The sequence below is a fragment of the Siphateles boraxobius genome, unplaced genomic scaffold, assembly GCF_051911475.1.
Source record: "Siphateles boraxobius isolate OS27281-9 unplaced genomic scaffold, OSU_SipBor_1 66, whole genome shotgun sequence".
NCBI classification, from domain to species: domain Eukaryota; kingdom Metazoa; phylum Chordata; class Actinopteri; order Cypriniformes; family Leuciscidae; genus Siphateles; species Siphateles boraxobius.
In genome coordinates, this window is record NW_027509193.1 from 4,492,455 (window position 1) to 4,514,835 (window position 22,381).

Below are 22,381 nucleotides of genomic sequence, written 5' to 3' on the forward strand. Positions count from 1 at the left end.
CTTAAAACTTTTCTCTCTGACTTTAAATTTACTGATACACATGTGTGGCTATTCTCTACAACTACAAATTTCACTGTCACAGGTGTTCAGTTGATTTGCACCAAATATACCTTCATATTATCACCACATCCCCTTGTTATCTTGTTAAGCTAGTCTTGCCTCCATGTATAGAGAGCTTGTGTTACACTTGTGTTTTGTTAGTCGTTGTAGGTGTTGTGTGTGTTGTTTCCTAGTGTTTCGCAATGTGTTTTATTAAAGTATTCCTGTGTTTAGATCCGCTTCCCTGTCTGCTCATTTATACCTTCGTGACAATGTTCACATGCAGCTGACATTATGGTATTGTGCCTCTGCCATGACTCTGTAGAGTATATGATGAGTGCGTTACAGCACAGCCTTCATTTTCTTCAGGTTCCTAAATGGTGTAGTGGACATTTTTAATATTCATTGATCAATAATAGATATTGCAACAGATTGCAACATGTTTTTCTTCTCACTTGGAGTGATGTTTGAACAAGAGATATATTTGTATATGTGAACGTGCAGAGTGAAGCACCCTAGGAACAGCTGAACAAGGCCTTTTGGTCCTAGAGGTCAGGATGCAGTTAAATTCGATGTGTCAGTTAGTGACAAAGGGAAGCATATGCAACAGTGTACTCCTTATTTGGCAACCTGTCTCAAGAAAGACACAGACTGTAACCTTGGAAATGTTATAAAAGCTTTTCAGCCCTACCTGGTGTGTTCTCACTCACACTACAGCGTAACTTCTGTGTGGTGACTGGGCACTTCTTGCAAGAATAAATACTCTTTAAAAGACAATTCGAATCAGAGTGTCTCTTATGCAGTGATAATTGTTAAATAGAATTTTTGCCTCAACAATGTAGAGTTTCTTTGTGTGTATTCAGTCATACACAAGATAAAGATAAATGTATCATATTTAAAACAGAGACCACTCGGTTTCATTAAAGCTTTCGGTGTCTACGAATTGTTGTCATATGTTGTCATGTGATATAGCTGTTGGATAAACCCACACTGATTCAGATAACAGTCAGCTATATCAGATATAAACAAAGAGTTCTCGGCACAAGGGTGTTTTTCATAATGTCAGGTGGTCTCATATATTTTGTTTTCATTTTATGCAATGTAATATTTACAGGAATAGTTTATTTTGGCCAAACAATGGTTTGATATTTTTTTGTAACCTTTTGCATTCAAGCTATAAAAATATTATTTTATATATAAAAGCATAAAACGCTAGGTGACACTTTAGAATATGGTTCCTTTCGTTAATGAATAACTACACAGGAAAAAAAGAGTAACACAATATTAACAATATAGTAACTACTATTTTTTAATGCTTCCCAGAGAACTACTGAAAAAGTTTATTAACAATCTAGTAACTACTATTAACTAACAAGAAATTCTGATTAACAAATTTGTAAGTAATAGCACACAGATGAAAGTGGTAGTTCACTATTAAACTAATCAGTAACTACTATTTTTTGTAACACTTTATTTTGATGGTCCCTTTTGAACATACTGTTGACTATACGTATCTTTGCAACTACATGTCAACTTATTCTAACCCTAACCCTACCAGTCTACTAATACTCTATTTACACTCTAATGAGAGTTGGTAGACATGTAGGTGCAATGTTACTTATAGTCAACAGAATGTGTGAAAGGGACCATCAAAATAAAGTGAAACCCTATTTTTTTTAATGCTTCCCAGAGAACTACTGAAAAAGTTTCATAATTCATGCAAAACTAATCAATAACTAATGCAGGACAAATGACTAGCACTGTATTAACATTTTAACTGCTACTGTAAAAGAATACACAATGTTTATCAATATGTAATAGCATAGCAGACTTATGATATGGGAAATAATTAGCCTATGCTCTTTCCTAGAGAACTATTTATTAACTGAATAATTTTAAAGAAATGGCTTTTTAAATGCAGTTGTCAGGACCTCACTTGTCCTCTGGCCACTTTTCCGGGATTAAAGTGTTACTACATACTTCTATGGGAATTACTATTTAAAACTTCACCAAAAACCTCAAAAGCTAAAAAATAATTAGTAATTCCTTTAGTATGTAGTAACACTTGAGTCATTACCAGTTAGTTACCATGATCTTCACTTTAGAATACGGATCCAAATAATTAGTAATTCCTTTAGAAGTATGTAGTATCACTTGAGTCATCACTAGTTAGTTACCATGATTCGTACAGTAGTTCTCTGGGAAGCATTAAAAAATAGTAGTTATTGATTAGTTAATGGTGAACTACCACTTTCATCTGTGTGCTATTACTTACTAATTCGCTAATCAGAATTTCTTGTTAGTTAATAGTAGCCTAGTTACTAGATTGTTAATATTGTGTTACTCATTTGTTCCTGTGTAGTTATTCATTAACGAAGGAACCGTATTTTAAAGTGTTACCAAATGCTATTTCCATAAGCAGGCTCCATTGTTGATCCAGGTTCCAACTTACCCCATATACTGTGGCAACATGTCCTGCTATTTGGGTATGTCGTCACAAAAGTGCAATGTGTCCTGTATCTTTTTCTTTTTTCTTTTTTTTTTCTTGGACAATATTGGTGCTTTACATAAATTACCTTACAAATAAACCTGATAAATACTGACTAGAGTATTAAGTGTTACATCTGTTTAAAAATATTTTTCTACGTTTTTCTAAATGTTTCATGAAAAAAATATATACAATATTATTTCGTTTTTCTACTTCAAAATTTCACGTTTAAGTTGCATGCAATTTTTCTCAGTGAAAATTGGTTCTAAACAAAATATTTTTCAGTGTACAAGTAGCCTATGAATAAAATAAAAGTATATGTCACACTGAGTATGATATATTTGCATTTTTACATTAAATTGTCTTACATTCCTCTCATTGCATGCGATTGATGTTGTCCTTTAGTTAATTGTGTAATTCAGTTAGCAGTGGTCTCTGCATGGGCTGAGTGTTGACGTCAGGCTGATGATAATGATGCAGACACGCGCTTCGCAGCTTCACTTTGAGCGCTTCATTCTGCTCGTGCGCTGGAACCATGTGTGTGTGTGTGCGTGCGTATGTGTCACCATAGACCAGTCACACCAAACCTGAGAAGCAGACTGATATTCTTCGAAGGATTCATCTCGCATCAATCCATTCAGGATTGGATTACGTGTTTAATCCTGCACTGGGATTCAGTTTTGGTCATTTGAAGATGCCCGCTTGTGGATCGCAGATTGGGGACTTTCGCAGAATTAAACGAGCTAAAGGTAAAACATTGATTTATTTCTCATATGTGACCTTTGCGAGTAGTTTAAGTTTTGTCCTGGATAGTTAAACTAGACAAAGCTGCATCTTTTGCTTTGTGTTTAAGAGAAAGAGGGAAGTTGAAGTTCAGTAAAAGCGACATTTGTAGCACTTATATTTTATCGATATCATATGCGCATATTTTAACTGTTATTTGGTGGAGAAAAATGAGTAACGCCTAAAGTTAAAAATCTATCGGTTTAATGTAGGTTACTCTTGCGAAAGACAACTTAAATACAGGCTGTCTGATTGCTTAACTTATTCTTATCGTGCAGGAGACTGTGATAGGACAAAACAGCTAAGTTATGTAACCATATAGACTATACCCAGAGAAAACTATAGCCTAAAATAATATTTCCTGAATTATGTTTTTTTTTTCTTGTATGCGTCGTAGGCTATGCGAACATGAAGAGTAACTTTCACAAGTCTATTTTGCATGTTGGCTCACACCAAATGAAAGTTATTAAATTAAATTGTATAAGAAGTTTATAAGAAGACTTTAGATTAAACCCCATTGAATTGAATCCAGGCGGGCACATCGAACGAGATTATTGAGAGGACTCGCTAGGACAAGACAGTTGATGACATTTCCAAAATTGAGACAGCCATTTAATCTTATTTAACTAACAACTTTACTCATTGTAAAATTAGAATAATCGTGTTTCAGAGTAGTTTCCCCCGCCGTTTTGACATTGGTATTAAGCTTAATATCTAGACTTTAGCAAATAATCATGAACAACGCCAAGCGCAAGCTGGAATAATTGAGGGATCACTTGCAGTTTAAATGTGGCCATACTTAGCTTAAAATATATCTCTACATTTAATCTGCATGTGATCCCTCAGTTATTCCAGCTCGCCTTCATGTCTGTAAATGATTTCTGTAGTTTTCACACTTCACAGTATTATTGCTGTATATTATCAGTGAATGTTTACCGTAGAAACAGTTTACAGTAAGGTTCTGTCAATTTGATAGCTTTTACAGTATAGCTATTGTTGTATTTCCAGCTTTGTCTTACTGTAGAAACTATTTACAGGAAAGTTGCTGTCAATTTATGCTATTCTTTGAAAAAAAAGAGTGGGAAAATAATTACAGTAATCCTTATGTTACTGTTAAATTGATGACAGTAATATTCCAACAGACAAGCCCGACAGAGGACGTTTTTTGGTTTATTGAGGTAATTTCAGTTTATGAATTTTATAATACATTGATTCATAAGGTAACCCATATATTAAGGCATTTAGCATTAAAAAAAGTTAAATATTTGGGTGTTTTTTAATTGCGTGTCTTTATGGTTGCCAGATTTTGTCACAAACCCAACTAATCTCATGGTAGCCTTTAGCCTACAATTTTTTGGGTGGGAGATGTAGGCCCATCCAATGATAATTAAAATAGGCTAGGTAAAATAGATAAAATCAATTCCCATGATGTTTTTTTATTATTATTATTTTGCTTTCTATAAACACACTTAATTACATAAAGAGCGGAATCGCACGGGATATACACCTGGCAACCAATAATCTAAACCGTCAGCATCACTCGAATTTTCCATTTCAACCAAGCCTTTGAGGGCGGGGCACTACAAGCAAGAACCAGCCAGGTGAGATGTACATTTTTATTTTTATTCCATATTTTAAAGATGTATTTTTCTAAAATTTTCACCCCAAATGTGAAGGTATTCGTTTTACCATTAAATAATCGGTGGTGAGTTTTTGTAACGCAAACATTCAGATCCAGTTTGCCAAATACCATTTATCACAAGGTTTGCTGTTAATGTTAGTTAATAATTTCAAGTTTAGAACAAAGTAATCGAAATGTTCTTGTTTCTGAACATTTGTTGTAAATTAGCTACACCGTGTGCGTGTGGCCTGTCGCGATCGAGTCCTCATACGCGCCTAACGTTACCCCTACAAGGCTATGTTTGAAATCTACCCATGTTATGCACGACTTGAAGGGACAACCACAGTGTTTTAAGTCATATTATACATTTATAACGTGAGTACAACCAATACACACTTAAAGTGATTACACAGGCAGTGAAAGTCGCGCCGAATGAATTCCCTCATCTCAGCACCCACAGTCCTTCAGACCAGACTTTCACAGGGTTCGATTTTGCTCAATTGTTTTTGTTCACTTCTTCAAGTGCACTATATTAGTTTATTGATGTCTGGATACAGCCACTGCAAACGGACTGCGGTTAATTTAGTTGTACATTGGATATTCGTTTGATATTCATGAAAATGGCCATTATAATCCCAGTTTTTGTGACTTTTGGTGCTTCTTTTGTGCTTCTCATTTCTTATTTGTGACAAATCAGGTTCTCCCTCGAAATCGGGTCCCTGTTAGGACCCCAAGCGATCTCAAATTAATTTTAAACGGTAGGCCCTACTCTCTTTAGTGTCTGATTACAATTCCTACAAAATCATGTTATGATAAATCCTTTTTAAACCACTTTAAAATTACCATTAATATCTGTATTAGTCAGCATGTACATAACTAGCACATACCTATTGGCCTGATAGCATAACTTACACGCATGTACACCTACTATACATGTATTCACAGTCATCTTTAATGTGATTATGTGTTAAATTAAGTGTTAAATGCCCAAATAATTCAGTTTTAAAAGAACAATGTAATGATGTTCAATCGTTCTCTTAATAGGCTATTATTATTATTTGTTTTTTTGGATTCATTAACACTTTATCAAGTAAAACATATTGCATTCAGTTTGTTTCATTATGCACTATATAGTAAGCTATGCATATTAAAAATTAATATCATTTGTATGAACTATTAATCATAGCTGATAGACACCCAATTAGTAGGGAAGACCCAGCTTGTCATTATATTGGGGGTCAGGGGCTGAAGGACGGATGAGTGTGGAAATATGGATGAATCAATTTGTATTTGGAAATGCATGAATAGCTTTTCTTTGCACAGAACAAAGCGGCATTTATTTAAAGATCATATTTTTTATTAGCCTTGTAAATCAATTAAAAAGTTTAACCGTTTCTCATTTTTAGATCACATCAAATATGAAATGTTGCTAAAAAAATACCCCTTTCATGACAAAAATCTCAGTTTTTAAAACTTACATTATTTTATTTTAAGAAATATACTAGTGTAAATGTATGTAATATTCTAATTCTATTGAACTCAAAGATCATAGAAATGCTCATGCTAGCCACCTTTTTTACAAGTAATAAATGAAAAACACAGATCAAGGAGATCAGGGTCATTCCGAAAGAGGATGCACTGTGAAAGGAGTAGGTCTATGCAGTGTTGAATATGTTTTTCATTTCTTTCAGTGTTTATGTACAGTTGTTCGACATTGCAGCGTGCTGATGAGTATTGCTCTTTCGGTTAATATAGAGGGAAGTCCTTTTCAGCTATTGAAGAATGCATTAAAATTCATAAAATTAGAGCGGTTTCAGATTTTAACATGGAACGAGGAGATCAGGATGTTAGAATTTAGTTTAAAGGCTATTAAGTTTTGTCACATCTCCTGGTTGAATGCACAGTATTGTGGTTCCATATACTGTAAATTAAATGTAAGCTGTTTATCACATTGATGTTTGTCAAGCTGTAGTGCAACTCAATTTTGTGTTTTGTTCTCTATAGGCGGCAAAAATCTGGGATCTGCATTGGCCCTTCCAAGTCTGGAGAGTGTTTTTACAGTTTAATGAATTCAATTTTAATAAAAGTTTTTAAACTGACTTCTGAGTGTTGTCATAATTGACGTGACATCTAATAATCAGTAATGTAACTGTGTGAAATATTTTTTGCATACAAGCCTTTATATTTCATTATTTTTTTAAGCGTGTAACAATTGTAATTATAAAACAATTATAAAAACGTCTCAGGTTACGTATGTAACCCTGGTTCCCTGAGAAGGAACGAGACGCTGCGTTGAGACGCTGTTGGAACGCGTCTCAACGCAGCTCGAGTTCCCTTGAAAGGGAACTACCGTAATCAATTATACTGCATAGTAACTTTACAGTATTTTAAAATACAGTGCAGAAACAAGAACTGTAATTAATTTTACAGTATAAATACTGTAAGTTATTATACAGTACGCTGTGAACTGCTGTAGTCAGATTTACAGTAATTTTACCGTGGAATAAAATTCTGAAGCTTGCTGGATATTTGTTGCCAGTAAGTTACTGTTGATTTTACGTAAATTTTTTTACAGTCTATTTTATAAAATAGGCTATTTGCTAAGATGGTTTTTTACTCAAATATGCTTGCTTTTTGTAACCTGTATTTTAGCTGATTGTTAAAGGTGCAGTGTGTGATTTTTAGCGACATCTAGCGGTTCGGCTGCGAGTTGCACTGAGGGCTAAGCCCACTGCTCACCCCTCCCTTTCGAAGAAGCTACGGTGCCTGAAACTGGAAAAACATATCGTCGTCTGAGACAGCAGAGAATAGCCAGAGTAAGCCAAGAGTGTGTAACATTGTCACTGTTTCTGTACCACAGTCCATTATAAACCACATCATGGATAAAGTTTACAAAGCCATAGTCAGGTGAGGATCAAGGGTCTTAATACATAATATAATAATAGTAATCAGCTGATTGTCTCACAAACGTAACCAGCACATTTCCCCTCACATAGCAAACCCATAATACACCGAGGGAGAAGAACCACATGAAACTATGAAACTATATATTGTTTCTAACAGGAAAGTAAAAGTTTAGCTGGCTAAATATGAGCTGTTACTGTGGCTGAGCTGGTTAAAGCGTAAAGCCTTGTTTAAACTTGACGCGTCCGCATGAGCCCAAAGGTGCGCGCAGCAAAAATGGCATGATTGTACAGCGCGCGCGCCTCCGCATCCCCTAGACACCATTTACTACACACAATAGGCTTTTTTTCTCTGATTTTGAAAACTCTTCGCGATCGACTTAAATGCTTCCAAGATCGACTTGTCGACCGCGATCAATAGGTTGGTGATTCCTATAACGTTACTGTTTTACGGTCAATGACAAGAGTACTAATCAGCTGTCTCACGAACGTAACCAGCACATTTATCCCCACATAGCAAAGCCATAACACAGCGAGGGAGAAGAACTAAGTTACATGAAACAATCCAACTACATATTTTACACCACTGACAAGGAAAAAGTCACCACTCACAGTGTTTATGGCTAGCTTCTAGCTTTCTGCGGCTTCTCTTTCAAGGTAGTGACGAAACGCGCTCTGTAACGCTGTTTGTTCGCGTTCGGCTACGGTAGAAACATGACGTCACAATATGGCGACCTTCATAGAAGGGGATTCCCGCGGTTATGTAGATAGAAATGTCTCATTCTAAGTTAATAAAAACATTACGGTTTATTAAGTAAGTTCTTTATACACCACTGAAAACATAGTTATGGATGTCATATTGCATTTCTGTTAATAGATACTCAAAATTTTTACACATTGCACCTTTAAAACTCAATGTTTCTTCGTCGATTTGTACTGGAAAAGGCTGTCTGTCACATGCGTTATGTTGGTATTTGTTCAGTTCCGGTTCCCTTCTGTCAATTGGTAAAGCAGTATTCACAAACCTGCATTTGAACTGTTTAAATGAGTTTATCTCTCATCGACCTTTGATTGCAACGATTTAAATGCATATGAAGCACCACCACTATTAAACCTAAAATGGTTCAGCTGCAGGTATTCACATCTGAGCAGCTTTTCAGCACCACAGCCTGCTTTTATACAACAGTTTTATTAACAAGACAGTGAGTAATTTACATTTGAGACATTTTGGCCATTTTATATATCGGTCAATGAAAACAGTTCCAAAAGAAACCTCAATTTTGCATGCCTCCGATCATTTCACAGACGCCACATGCCTTCCGATTTCCCCCTTGAATATGAATACATTTTTTGTAATGCTCTGAACAGTGTGAAATGGACTTGAGGATAATTCGGAACAGAAAATTCAAAAACCATTGCTTTCTTTGCAACCAATTGGGTGCTGTTGCTTAGTTCTGTGTGCCACAGCTAAAACCTGCTACACCACAGAGCACCCCTCACATAATTTTGCAATTTTTCTAAATAATTTACTTTTTAATTTTGTGCTGTTTGATACAGCATACTGGAATCTTATTGATGTTCATTCTTGAAGTACAAAAACGTTTGTATGTTACTTTTGTCTGTAGAGTGAGTAGATAGTACTGTTTTGAAGTTGAGCTCACCCGAACAGAACAACACATTTTATGTGCAAGACCTGCACTTTGTCCTAATTGTGACACAATATGGCATAGGGCTTCTTATCCACTGTGCGACCCCCTTTAAAGGAACAGTTCACCCAAACATATAACGTTCTGTCATGAAACTCTATATGGCGCAGGCTGATTGGTCCTTAACTCAATTCACTGTAATCACATCATTCTCTATAGGGCACAGATGATTGGTTCCTGCTGTATCAGTTTCCAATGAGCTTGCTGCTCAGCCTTACTTGGTCAGCAGTTGTTGTAGCAGTTTCGCCATGCTTTCAGAAACCCTCCACCTTCCCCAGCACCACCTGTATAGATCTGCTATACCGGTCTATACATATGTTTGGTCTTGGTGGAATAGATCTGCTGCTGCTGCTGCAGAGCAAATATGGGACTCAAAACACAGCTAAGAGCAAGTGTATATAAAGCTGCGTTTTGTGTGTGTATTAGCAGTAGCAAGTCCCATATTTGCTCGGCAGCAGCAGCAGCAGATCAATTTCCCCAAGACCAAACATATTAATATTGTCATATCCATTACTAGCCAAATAGTTGTTGTCATGTTGTCAAGGTGTCATGACAGAAATTACATTTTTGCCATAATTTACTAACTCGAATTCCATTCCAAACTTGTTAGACTTTGTTGCTTGCAGAACAAAAAAGATGACTGAGGCCTGTGAAAACTTCATGTGGAACACAACAGATGATATTTAGAACTGTTTTTGTCCATATAATGAAAGTCAATTGGGTCCAAAACTACAATCAACTTAGATGTTTAAGTAATTTCACCTTAAATTACATTAAACTGACTTACATTAAACTAAAATTGCTTAACTTATTTGATGGTTTAAAGCAATGTAAAAACATATGTTGATATTAAATGATGAAAGTTAGTAATGACAACCTATTTTTCAGGAATTTTCAACTTTTTTAAGTTATACATGATGCAGCTCACTTTTTAAGACAGTTTAATGTAATTTAAGTTGAAATGACTTAAACATTCAAGTTGATTGTACTTAAAAAATTAAGGAAGCAACTTTTTTTAACAGTGTATAACACTTATGACTCTTTCTGGAGCTGAATGCACATGAAGAAAAGATAGCATTGTGTTGTTCCTGGGAATGATAGCTCTCTCCAAGTATTATAGACTTCCTTGTTTTAAACCAGCCTAACTGAGCGGATAACCAGTCAAGCTGGCAACACTGGTTGCTTCCACGTCATGTGTATCTGAACTTAACATCTGCTTTGTTGCTGTTGGAGGTAAGTGTGAGAAAAAAAAATCTGAATTATCTATGAGAAGTTTACACGCTTACTATGTTTGCAATGCAAACATAAACCCATCCCGATTGTTTTAATGCTTGAGGAGACCTGAAGTGGCCGTGAACCATTAATGCACTTAGACATTTATAGGTTATTCTACCGACAGGCATCACAGAAGCTGTTATAAGCCAAGATAGCGTTTCATAACAAGCAATTAAGTACTAGAGAAAAGGTCTTTCGGATCATAGGGTATAAACCTCAAGGCATGCTATACTTGAATAATTTTCAGCAATTTACATTTTATTTAAATTCACATGCTGGCATAGAGACAGTATGTGAAAAAGATTTTGTGTTTGTTGTTTCACTCTCATATTCTCTTCTCATTCAAAACCAGACCTCATTTCTTATGAATTTGCTTATTATATAGACCTTCAGGACAAGTTACATCTTGCATATGTATCACTTGTTATTGCTGAACATGAAGGCTGAGTCTCCTACATGGTCTAATGATGAAAACGTGTGTAACTGGGGACCTTTCGGTTGTTCTTTAAATGGAAACCTCAAGAGACTACAGACATAAATTTCTTCACATGCCCTGATGGCGCCATCCTTTTTCATGGGCGTAGGAGTCATTTTTAATTTCTTGGCTTTGACTAATTTAGTGAACAAATGCTTTTTATTTAATGACGTCCAAAAAAGTTCCAAAAGCCAAAAGTAAACCCAGGGCTTCAGACTAACACATGATAGTGATGGCATCAGCACAACAGACTTGAGACGGAAACGAAATACAATTGTCGTGCACATAATTGGTTGGAGCTGCACTGTTCATTTTGGTTGCGATCTTCCTCCTGCTTGGGTATGTTCGGCTTTTGGTGTTTCCATCGAAACATATGATGAAGTACAATTGAATTATTTATGTTTGTAGGTAGATTTGCATCATTTTATGGCATTAATGTACTAAGCCCCATTAATGTACTATGCCATTCATGTCTATAGCAACGCCCCTGGCTGAAATAAATAATTAATTCCAGTAATGTAGAAAGTTTAAGCTTGTCCAATCATTGAAATGCATATTCATGCTTGTGCTTTATTCAGCCTTTTTTTTTCTCAGACTTTCTTCTTTTTTAAGACTTCCCTTCTTTTTTAAGTAGGGACTAAGGAGTTAGTGCTTGGACGTAAGAAAATAAATAATTTATTAATTTAGCCCATACATTTATCATAGGATATGTTCACAACAAGTCTGAAGGCATGGATCCAAAGTGTGGAAACCACAGTGGTTGTGGGAATTAGAAGAATAGTTCATGTTTTAATGAATATCTGTGCCTCTATTCCTGGAGTAGAGATGCCTTAAGCCAGGTTGTACTATGAGATTTTGGCCATGATTTGGCCATCTGAGACCAATTTTGTAAATCAAAAAGGATTTCTCAGATCCTGAGGCCAAAATCTGAAGTTCTGATTGTTAGTTTAATAATGACAACAAACCACCACTAGCTCCACGCTCATCGTCTTAGTTTTTTCCCAGTTTAGTTTTTGTCCAAAAAAAGTCATCACAATTAACTCTAGAAACTGTTTTTGCTTGCTAGCCCCCATTTCAATCCCGTAAGTAAATGCAGCACACATCACTGAACATGTCACGGATTGATGATGTAAAACTCCATACAAGTCTTCTTGTGTGCATCCATTTTTAATGTGTCTTGACTGCTGTACAGTCTGACATTAATAACAACACAGTGTGACATGGCTTACAGCGGGGATCGTACAGTCTGACAAGCAACAGTCGTAAATGACTATTATAAATCATAAAGTGTGCACCCGGCTTTAGGCTGATATATCAGTATGTGAGGCGGGAAGCATCACATTAAGCCTGTGATGTTTCTTGTTGTTTTTCACCTTTCTGAAGGCAGTTTTCTCATTGCTACCAGTCTATGCATAATATCTATGGTATTTATAGTTCTCCCATTTAAGGCAGCAATGAGGATATTTTAAAAATATCTTTCCATGTCTGAATCATAGGACCAAATCAGGTAACACAGCAAAGGGGAAGATAGAGGGGAAGATTGTATCCTTTGTGCTATATATTCTGTCCAGAAATTTCCTATTACAGTATGTCAAATACACTTCAGATTGCACTTAATTCTGATTTGGAATGACTGTACTGTACATAATATTGTACTCAGTGTCTGCTTTACAGTTGCCATAATACTGACTATCATCGTGAGATGTTGTTGTAATGTTAAAGTGTCTGAAATCATATACTTCTTTACTGATCTTAACTTTTAGGCTGAAACTCATTCTAGACTCCAATTTTTATCAGATTTCAATTAACGTACTATGGCTTTGTTTTTGGTTTTTTTTCTGTGTAAACTAAATGGAATAAGTATAAGTAATATGCAAAAAAACAAAAACAAAAAATAATATAAATAGTTGCTGTTTGTCTGAACACAGCCTAAAAACAGAACATGACTCTTTTTATTTAGGCCGAGATTTAGTCGCAGATTTTCAACCCAGGTTAGTTGTAAAAACAATCAGATTTAATCTTGCCAAATTGAAAAAGGGCTTGTCATTTTTGCATGCGGTATGTTTGTGGCATTGGGACAAACATTACTGACTGGAGTGGACCTCACTGCTGTTAAAACAGTTTAATCATTCAATTGAAATTGGGTGTAACATGGTGTTGCGAGAGGTTGTTAGCACCAGTTGTCCTATGGGGATTACAGCGTAGGGGTTCACAAGTTCACCTAGAGTTTCATTACAAGTTCAGTGATCACACGTGCTGCAGCACACATACCCTGTGATAATTACAGCATCATGTATCCCAGTGTTCATGTGTGCTCTGTGTGTACTTACAGGTGTTCAACAAGTACAAACAGTGCCTGAGAGCTGTAGGAAACAATAACCCTTCACTTACTGAATTAGCATTGACTATTCTGTTTTTAACCAGCTCAAATTGTATTGCCAATCATTCCTGCTTCCCTTCTTGTGGTGTGTTAAACGGATCAGCTCTGAGTTTATTAAATCTGTACAAGTGCATGAAACACTGCGCATGAAGCTGGATGCTGGTCAGGGCTCATTTAATAAAACGTTCTCAAACACACATGCTCTTTATCTCCCTGTGAAATCACATTACCGCTGTCATTTGTCCTGTGGAGGGACAGACACTCATGACGTTAACACAATCTGCCTCTGTCATCTGTAGCTTAATCAGTCTTAACCAGGCGTGATGCGACAAGTGTTCAGCAACAAGTGATTCATCCATCCAAACTGAAAGCGATGCAGTGATGACACTATCCGAGCTGAACAGGACTTGTCTGATGTTTAATATAGAGTTATGAGGAGTTGGATTATAGATGTAATAATAATGAAAATAATGATATACAGTTGTATGTTGTTTTATATTCTGCCTCTATTGACTTTGGCGAATTAAGGATTTTTCCAGAACTCCATGTGGCAAATGCATGTACGGAAAATCTAAATATATAAGTATCTAAATAACTGTGTCTTTAAGTTTTTGTGTCAGTTTGACATAGAGATGGAGGCTCGTTATGTATGTGATGGTGTAGGTCAGATCATAGTAGAGTAGACCAATCACAACAGACTGGGCCATCTGACCAATCAGAGAAGAGCAGACCATTAACAACAGACTGAGTCATCTGACCAATCAGAGCAGAGTAGACCAATCACAATAGACTGAGTCATCTGACCAATCAGAGCAGAGTAGACCAATCGCAACAGACTGGGTCATCTGACCAATCAGAGCAGAGTAGACCAATCACAACAGACTGGGTCATCTGACCAATCAGAGCAGAGTAGACCAATCACAACAGACTGGGTCATCTGACCAATCAGAGCAGAGTAGACCAATCACAACAGACTGGGTCATCTGACCAATCAGAGCAGAGTAGACCAATCACAACAGACTGGGTCATCTGACCAATCAGAGCAGAGTAGACCAATCACAACAGACTGGGTCATCTGACCAATCACACTGAAAAAAATTATTCTGACCCCTTGTAAATGTTACATGTTTTTATCTGGTTAATTTCACTGATTTAAATGTGTTATTTAATCCTACTTATTTTTTATTAGTAATTTTGAAATTCACTGCCCTTGTTTAAAACAAGTTAATTTTATTCAATTAAAAGTAATTAGAAAAAAAATTGTTTCATTTAAAATTGTGGCAACAGATTACAGGCAATATTATTAATTGAATTTAACACATTAGAATTGAGTAATAATTAATCAAAATAATTCCTTAAAAGTTAACTGATTGGTCGTCTGAATAAAATGAGCCCGCCCCCTTGGCACTGTGATCCAAAGCTATGTTCAATACAAAATCCCTATGCATTTTAAACAAAAATAACAGGCAGACGTCAAAGAAGAAGTAATAAGTCTTTATTTTTATTGCCAACATTGAAGATACCTGATGTTAACAAGCAGAATCACTGAAGGAGAAAACCGTAATTTTGTTTCACCATTATGGAGATTAGTGTTTGTTTTAGTTGGGCTCTTGACCCTTCACTGTGTAACTTTAGATTTGTGATTGATTGCTATACCTGACTGAGTCATAACAGCTAGATGAAAAAATAGTATAGGTAATCTGATGGTGTTAGTTGTTCTTTAATAATCATTAATTCACAATCATTTGATCTGAATCACTGAATTTTATCTGAACTGCAGTATGCTTTATAATTGTCACCATTGTTGAGATTCACAGGCTGATTCTTGAAAAATTGAGTAAATTCAACTCATAATAATTTAGCTAAACTTATGAATATAATTAATCTGAAATTACTTATAAAATATAAGTACAACCAATTTATAAAATATAAGTACATTCAACTTAAAAAATATATCTGGATTTAGATAATTTTATTTCGTGCAACCCCTTGACATAATAAAATTAAGTAAAGTCAACATAACATTTTTTTCAGTGCAGAGCAGAGTAGACCAATCACAACAGACTGGGTCATTTTACCAATCAAAGCAGAGTAGACCAATCACAACAGACTGGGTCATCTGACCAATCAGAGCAGAGTAGACCAATCACAACAGACTGGGTCATCTGACCAATCAGAGCAGAGTAGACCAATCACAACAGACTGGGTCATATGAACAATTAAAGCAGAGTAGACCAATCACAACAGACTGGGTCATCTGACCAATTAAAGCAGAGTAGACCATTCACAACAGACTGGGTCATCTGACCAATCAGAGCAGAGGACGCTCTCAGAAAGGACAGATTTTGAGACTGAATCCTTCATCAAATTGTTTCAGTCACTGTGAGAAATGAGGTGATGCTGTATATGTATATTTTGAGAAAATTTAAGTGTTTTTTGACCTTGGATGCATGGAAACCTGTTGTTCCCTTTCGTTGTCACTCCGAGTTACGTCGGATGACGACGAATGGGGTTTCGCTTAGAAAGCCTATCAACTTCGAGTATTACAAAACGAGCCAATGGCAAAGAAATGCCATGGGTCTGCGGAATTTGCATGGCGTAACTCCGCCCCACCTCGTGGGTATAAAAGGAGGAAGCCGGCAGCAAGCAGATATGTTTTCGCTTCGGAGCCAAGTGTATTCTTCTCTCCACAAGCCATCTCTGAATTGTCAGCTTTACAAACGAGTACCTCGAGTGTTGGTGTGACGGCGATCTACGGCGAGAGCGTGCTTCCTGCTGATCTGTTGCAGTGGTCTGCCAGTCGGTGCGTTTCTCCCCGGGTGCTTCAACACTTGAGTTTTCTCTCACTAAAAGAGCTTACACGTGGCACGTCTTTTTAAAGACGGCTCGCCCGTGCATTTCTGGTTGCAGCGGACTGGTATCGGACTCTGATGGGCACGAGCGCTGTCTAGTGTGTTTGGGCTTTGATCATGCTTGAACAGCGCTCGTGGGTGACTCATGTTCTCGCTGGGAACGTGATCATCGCGTCATATATAGGTCGAGACTCGGTGAACTCGCAAGAGTGAGAGTCCCCTCATCCACCCCCCGATCTTCGGCTGGTGGCCAGGGTGACCTGAGGGTTACGGTCTGGATCTAGGCGCCGACTATGTGTCCGTGACCCCAGCCCCCCTCTTCAATGACGGTGCCCGCTAGTGAACTGCTGATTCCCGCGAGTCTACCCTCTGGTGGCCCGCGTGTTTCAGTTGAAGCTACAGAGGAAGATGCCATGTCTGTTGCAGCATCACTAGGTGGGTTTGAGTCTTCTGGAAGTGAGGGCTCGTCACAGCTGCCACCTTCCGGTGTGCATACGGCTGTGCCTGAGTCTGATCCGGAGATGACGACCATGCTTTCCTGGGACGATGGGTTTTGGGTAAGGCCGCCGACCCTCGTCCACGGCAAACCCCAATACCTCTCTTCCCGGACGTGCATGATGAGATCTCGAAGTCCAAGAAGACCCCCTTGTCTTCTCGGGACCGCTCGCTGATCTCATCCGCCTTTCCTCCCCTCGATGGGGCCGCTGCCCATGGGTACACTGGGGTTCCCCCGGCTGAACGCTCTGTTGCGATGCTATGTGTCCTCAGAGTGCTTCTTCTCGGCGCAATCCTAAGCACCCGCCCGTGGCCTGTAGTTTTTCGTCTACGCTTGTGGCGAGATCCTATAGCGCCACGGGACTGGCAGCCGCCTCACTGCATGCCATGGTCATTCTGCTGGTCCACCTGACCCAGATGCTCATGGACCTGCACGAGGGCGGGACTGACCCAGGGCTCTTCACTGAGCTGCGCGCCGCCACTGACCTTGCTCTCTGAGCGACGAAAGTGGCCGTACGCTCCCTGGGTCAGGTGATGCTCACCAGTCTGTGGCTGAACCTGTCTGATGTGCTGGATGTCGCGCGGACCCGTCTGTCCGACATTCCCATATCCCAGGTCGGCCTCTTCGGCGGTGCGGTTGAGGGCTTGCCCAACAGCTCTCAGCCGCCCATGAGCAGAGTGAGGTTGATTCTGTCCCGACGGCCCCGCCGTCCGCTCAGATCCCTCGTCTGCCCACCGCCGAAGGCGCCCTCCCGCGGCTCCCACCCCGCCCGTTCACGGGCCGTCTCTGGGGGCCGCGGGCGGACGCCACAGCCCTCTCCAGCCCCGCCCCCCGCTACACGCCGGGTTAAGCGGCGCTCGTGAGACGGGCACCTCGGCGATGGAGCAGACTGAGGTTGATTCTGTCCCGACGGCCCCGCCGTCCGCTCAGATCCCTCGGTCTGCCCACTGCCGAGGGCGCCCCCCCCCGCGGCTCCCACCCCGCCCGTTCACCCGGGTCGGCTCTGGAGGCCGCGGTCGGACGCCACAGTCCTCTCCAGCCCCGCACCCCGCTACACGCCGGGTTAAGCGGCGCTCTTGAGTTGGGCTCCTTAGAGATGGGACTCAGTTCTTTCCAGGAGTTGGTAGCAGGACCACTCCTTTCCCTGGGGAGGGCCGGGGAAGAATCCTTATTCTCCAAAGAGCTGATTCTCCCGTCTCTGAGCACAGAGTTCTCGGACGTCACAGAGCGCCGCCCACAAGCCGTGCTCTCCTCGTCCCCCTCTGTCCCGGAGGTGGTTGACATGGCGTGCCGTCCACGGACCGCTTCGCCGCTGTCCCCCTCTGTCGCCAGACCCCTGGCAGAGCAGGCCCCCGCGGGACGACCAGCCTGGTCCTCCCCTGGCCCCCTCTGCCAGGGCGCGGTTGCTAACTGTGCCCCCTCTCCGGGCCGCTATGCCGTCCACATCTGGGCCAGTTACTCCGCTTCGCTGCCCCTCCGGGGGGATGCCTGTGGCTCGCATGATCCCGTTGGTTCAGTTCCTGGGAGCCTGGCTAGAGCTTCCCCGTCTGTCCCACTGGATCGCGCGTACCGTCAGGCTCGGCTATGCGATTCAGTTCGCACGGTCTCCTCCCCGCTTCAGGGGAGTCCGCTCCACTTTGGTCGGTGGCAATGCCCCTATCATGAGAGCAGAGATTGCCACCCTGCTGGCGAAGGGTGCAATCGAGACTGTCCCTCCAGCCGAGATGAGGTCCGGCTTCTACAGCCCCTACTTCATTGTCCCCAAGAAAACCGGTGGGTTACGGCCAATCCTGGACTTGCGCGTGCTGAACCGCTCCCTTCACCGGATGCCGTTCAAGATGCTCACCGCCAAACGCGTTTTCGAATGCATACGGCCCCAGGATTGGTTTGCAGCGATCGACCTGAAGGACGCCTACTTTCATGTCTCCATTCTTCCTAGACACAGACCGTTCCTCCGGTTTGCTTTCGAGGGGCAGGCATACCAGTACGCGGTTCTCCCTTTCGGGCTAGCCCTGTCTCCTCGCATCTTCACGAAGGTCGTCGAGGCGGCCCTTGTTCCCCTTCGAGAGCAAGGGGTTCGCATCCTGAGTTATATCGACGACTGGCTGATCCTAGCTCACTCTCGAGATCAGGTTTGCGAACACAGGGACCTAGTGCTCCGGCACCTAGCCCGTCTGGGCCTTCGGGTCAACTGGGAGAAGAGCAAACTTTGCCCCGTGCAGAGGATCTCTTTTCTCGGTATGGACATCGACTCGGTCGCCATGTCCGCGCAGCTTACGAGCGAGCGCGCGCAGTCACTGCTGACTTGCCTAAGACAATTCGAGGGCAAGAGTGCGGTTCCACTGAAACTTTTTCAGAGGCTCCTGGGGCATATGGCATCTGCAGCCGCGGTCACGCCGCTCGGATTGCTTCATATGAGACCGCTTCAGCTTTGGCTTCGCGACCGAGTCCCGAGGTGGGCATGGCAACACGGCACGTTCCGAGTACCAGTTACTCCGACCTGCCGTCAGTTCTTCACCCCGTGGTCGAACCTCGATTTTCTCAGGGCCGGTGTCCCCCTGGCACGAGCTTCCCGGCATGTTGTTGTCTCAACAGATGCCTCCACCACGGGCTGGGGCGCCATGTGCAATGGACATGCTGCTGCGGGCTCCTGGACAGGACCCCAGCGGCTGTGGCATGTCAATTGCCTCGAGTTGTTGGCAGTACGCCTTGCCCTGCACCGCTTCCGGGCGTTGCTCAGGGGTCAACACGTACTAGTCCGTTCAGACAATACCGCCACTGTGGCGTACATCAACCATCAAGGTGGTCTACGCTCCCGCCGTATGTCACAACTCGCTCGCCACCTCCTCCTATGGAGTCAGAAGCATCTGAGGTCGCTTCGAGCCATCTTCATTCCCGGAGCGCTGAACTGTGCAGCCGACGAGCTCTCACGGCTTCAGCCCCTCCCTGGAGAATGGCGACTCCATCCCCAGTCGGTTCAGCTGATTTGGGACCAGTTCGGGGACGCGCAGATAGATCTGTTTGCCTCTCACGACTCGACCCATTGCGCCCAGTTCTATTCCCTGACCGAGGGCACGCTCGGCACGGATGCTCTGGCGCACAGCTGGCCGCAGGGCCGCAAGTATGCGTTTCCCCCAGTGAGCCTTCTTGCGCACACTTTGCGCAAGGTCAGGGAGGACGAGGAGCAGGTCATTCTGGTTGCCCCTTACTGGCCCAACCGGACCTGGTTCCCCGAACTAGTACTCCTCGCGACAGCACCTCCCTGGCCGATCCCTCTGAGGAAGAACCTTCTTTCTCAGGGACGGGGCACCCTATGGCACCCTCGTCCCGATCTTTGGAACCTCCACGTGTGGCTCCTGGATGGGACGAGGCAGGTTTGAGTACCCTACCACCAGCGGTGGTGGCTACCATCACTTCCGCTAGAGCGCCGTCCACGAGACACGTCTATGCGTTGAAGTGGAACCTCTTCGTCAACTGGTGCTCTTCTCACCGAGAAGACCCCCGGAGATGCTCGATCAGTGTTTTGCTTTCCTCCCTTCAACAGGGGCTGGAGCGAAGGCTGTCTCCCTCCACCCTGAAGGTCTATGTTGCCGCCATTGCCGCACATCATGACCTCATCGAAGGTAAGTCGGTGGGGAAGCACGACCTGATCATCAGGTTCCTGAGAGGAGCGAGGAGACTGAATCCTCCTCGTCCTCCTCTCGTTCCCTCTTGGGACCTCTCAGTGGTTCTAACTGCCCTGAAGAGTGCTCCCTTTGAGCCCCTGCAATCAGTCGAGCTTAAGTTCCTGTCTATGAAGACAGCGCTCCTGGTTGCACTGGCCTCCATCAAGAGGGTTGGGGACCTGCACGCATTCTCCGTTGACGAAGCGTGCCTGGAATTTGGGCCGGCTTACTCTCACGTGATCCTGAGACCCCGGCCTGGATATGTGCCCAAGGTTCCTACCACTCCCTTTCGGGACCAGGTGGTGAACCTGCAAGCGCTGCCCTCGGAGGAGGCAGACCCAGCCTTGACACTGCTCTGTCCAGTACGCGCTCTCCGCGCCTATGTAGACAGAACGCAGTGTTTCAGGACCTCAGACCAGCTCTTTGTCTGTTATGGTGGGAAGCTGAAGGGAAAGGCTCTCTCCAAGCAAAGGTTGTCTCACTGGATAGTGGACACCATTGCTTTGGCTTACCAGCAGCAAGGTCGACCGTGCCCCCTTGGTGTGACTGCCCACTCCACCCGGAGTGTGGCGTCCTCTTGGGCTCTAGCGCATGGCGCCTCGCTAACAGACATCTGCAGAGCTGCAGGCTGGGCGACACCTAACACATTCGCCAGATTCTATAATCTCCGAGTGGAGCCTGTGTCCTCTCGTGTACTCGCTTCAACCAGCTAGTACCGGACCCGCTCAGGTGTCTTCGCTTGCTCGCCATTCCACTCCACGGACTGGATACGTGCGATATTTTCCTCAGGTGAGCTTCTCCGAAAGCCCTGAGCTCCTCCAGCACTCCTGACGTCGGCGCCAGTGTCTATTGCCTGTGCGTCGGCTAGGTGCCTCCCGTGTGCATGGTCCCTCCTCTGAGCGACCCCCACATGTGTATTCCACTGTAAGCCTCTCTGAGCGTGTGTCTTTCCCTTGGCAAGCCACCTTGCCACCCCTGGGGTTGAAATATTCCACCTGCGGCTGGACACCCCAGTGTTTTCCATATGCTTCCTTCGGGTCATATGTGTATTCTCTAAGTCCCCCCCCTCCGGGCTGGCATTAATTGCATACTTCCCCTAAGCTTGGGATATGCTTCCCAGTGTACCTTGGTATTCCTGTGTTATATGGAGTCCTTTGTCCAGGCTGACAGGGATCTCGATTTACGCAGGGCACTGGAAGACAGCTGAGAAGGTGGCGTGATTAGACTGGTAACCCCATTCGTCGTCATCCGACGTAACTCGGAGTGACAACGAAAGGGAACGTCTACGGTTACGTATGTAACCCTCGTTCCCTGAGTAGGGAACGGAGACGTTACGTCTGCCTGCCACTTTCCGCTGTACCGCGGGGATCGCCTGAGATCAGTCTTGGCTCCTCAGCGAAGAAACATATCTGCTTGCTGCCGGCTTCCTCCTTTTATACCCACGAGGTGGGGCGGAGTTACGCCATGCAAATTCCGCAGACCCATGGCATTTCTTTGCCATTGGCTCGTTTTGTAATACTCGAAGTTGATAGGCTTTCTAAGCGAAACCCCATTCGTCGTCATCCGACGTAACGTCTCCGTTCCCTACTCAGGGAACGAGGGTTACATACGTAACCGTAGACGTTTTGGAGACTTCCAAAACAAAATTAGGAACATTTAAAATAGCATTATAGGGACACTTTAAGGCAAACAACTGAA

At 42.3% G+C, this 22,381-nt stretch overlaps 1 protein-coding gene across 2 annotated transcripts in view; it reads left to right on the plus strand.

Annotated features, from left to right (window-relative positions):
- Nucleotides 1-3,026: 3,026 nt before the first annotated feature.
- Nucleotides 3,027-22,381, plus strand: part of gcgra (glucagon receptor a) — a 92,313-nt gene continuing 72,958 nt past the window's right edge. The window contains exon 1 of one of the 2 annotated variants that reach the window (XM_077211744.1): nt 3,027-3,276. The gene's annotated coding sequence lies outside the window, so the exon portion shown is untranslated. The remainder of the gene's footprint in view (nt 3,277-22,381) is intronic. The other variant, XR_013196733.1, reaches the window with a different exon arrangement.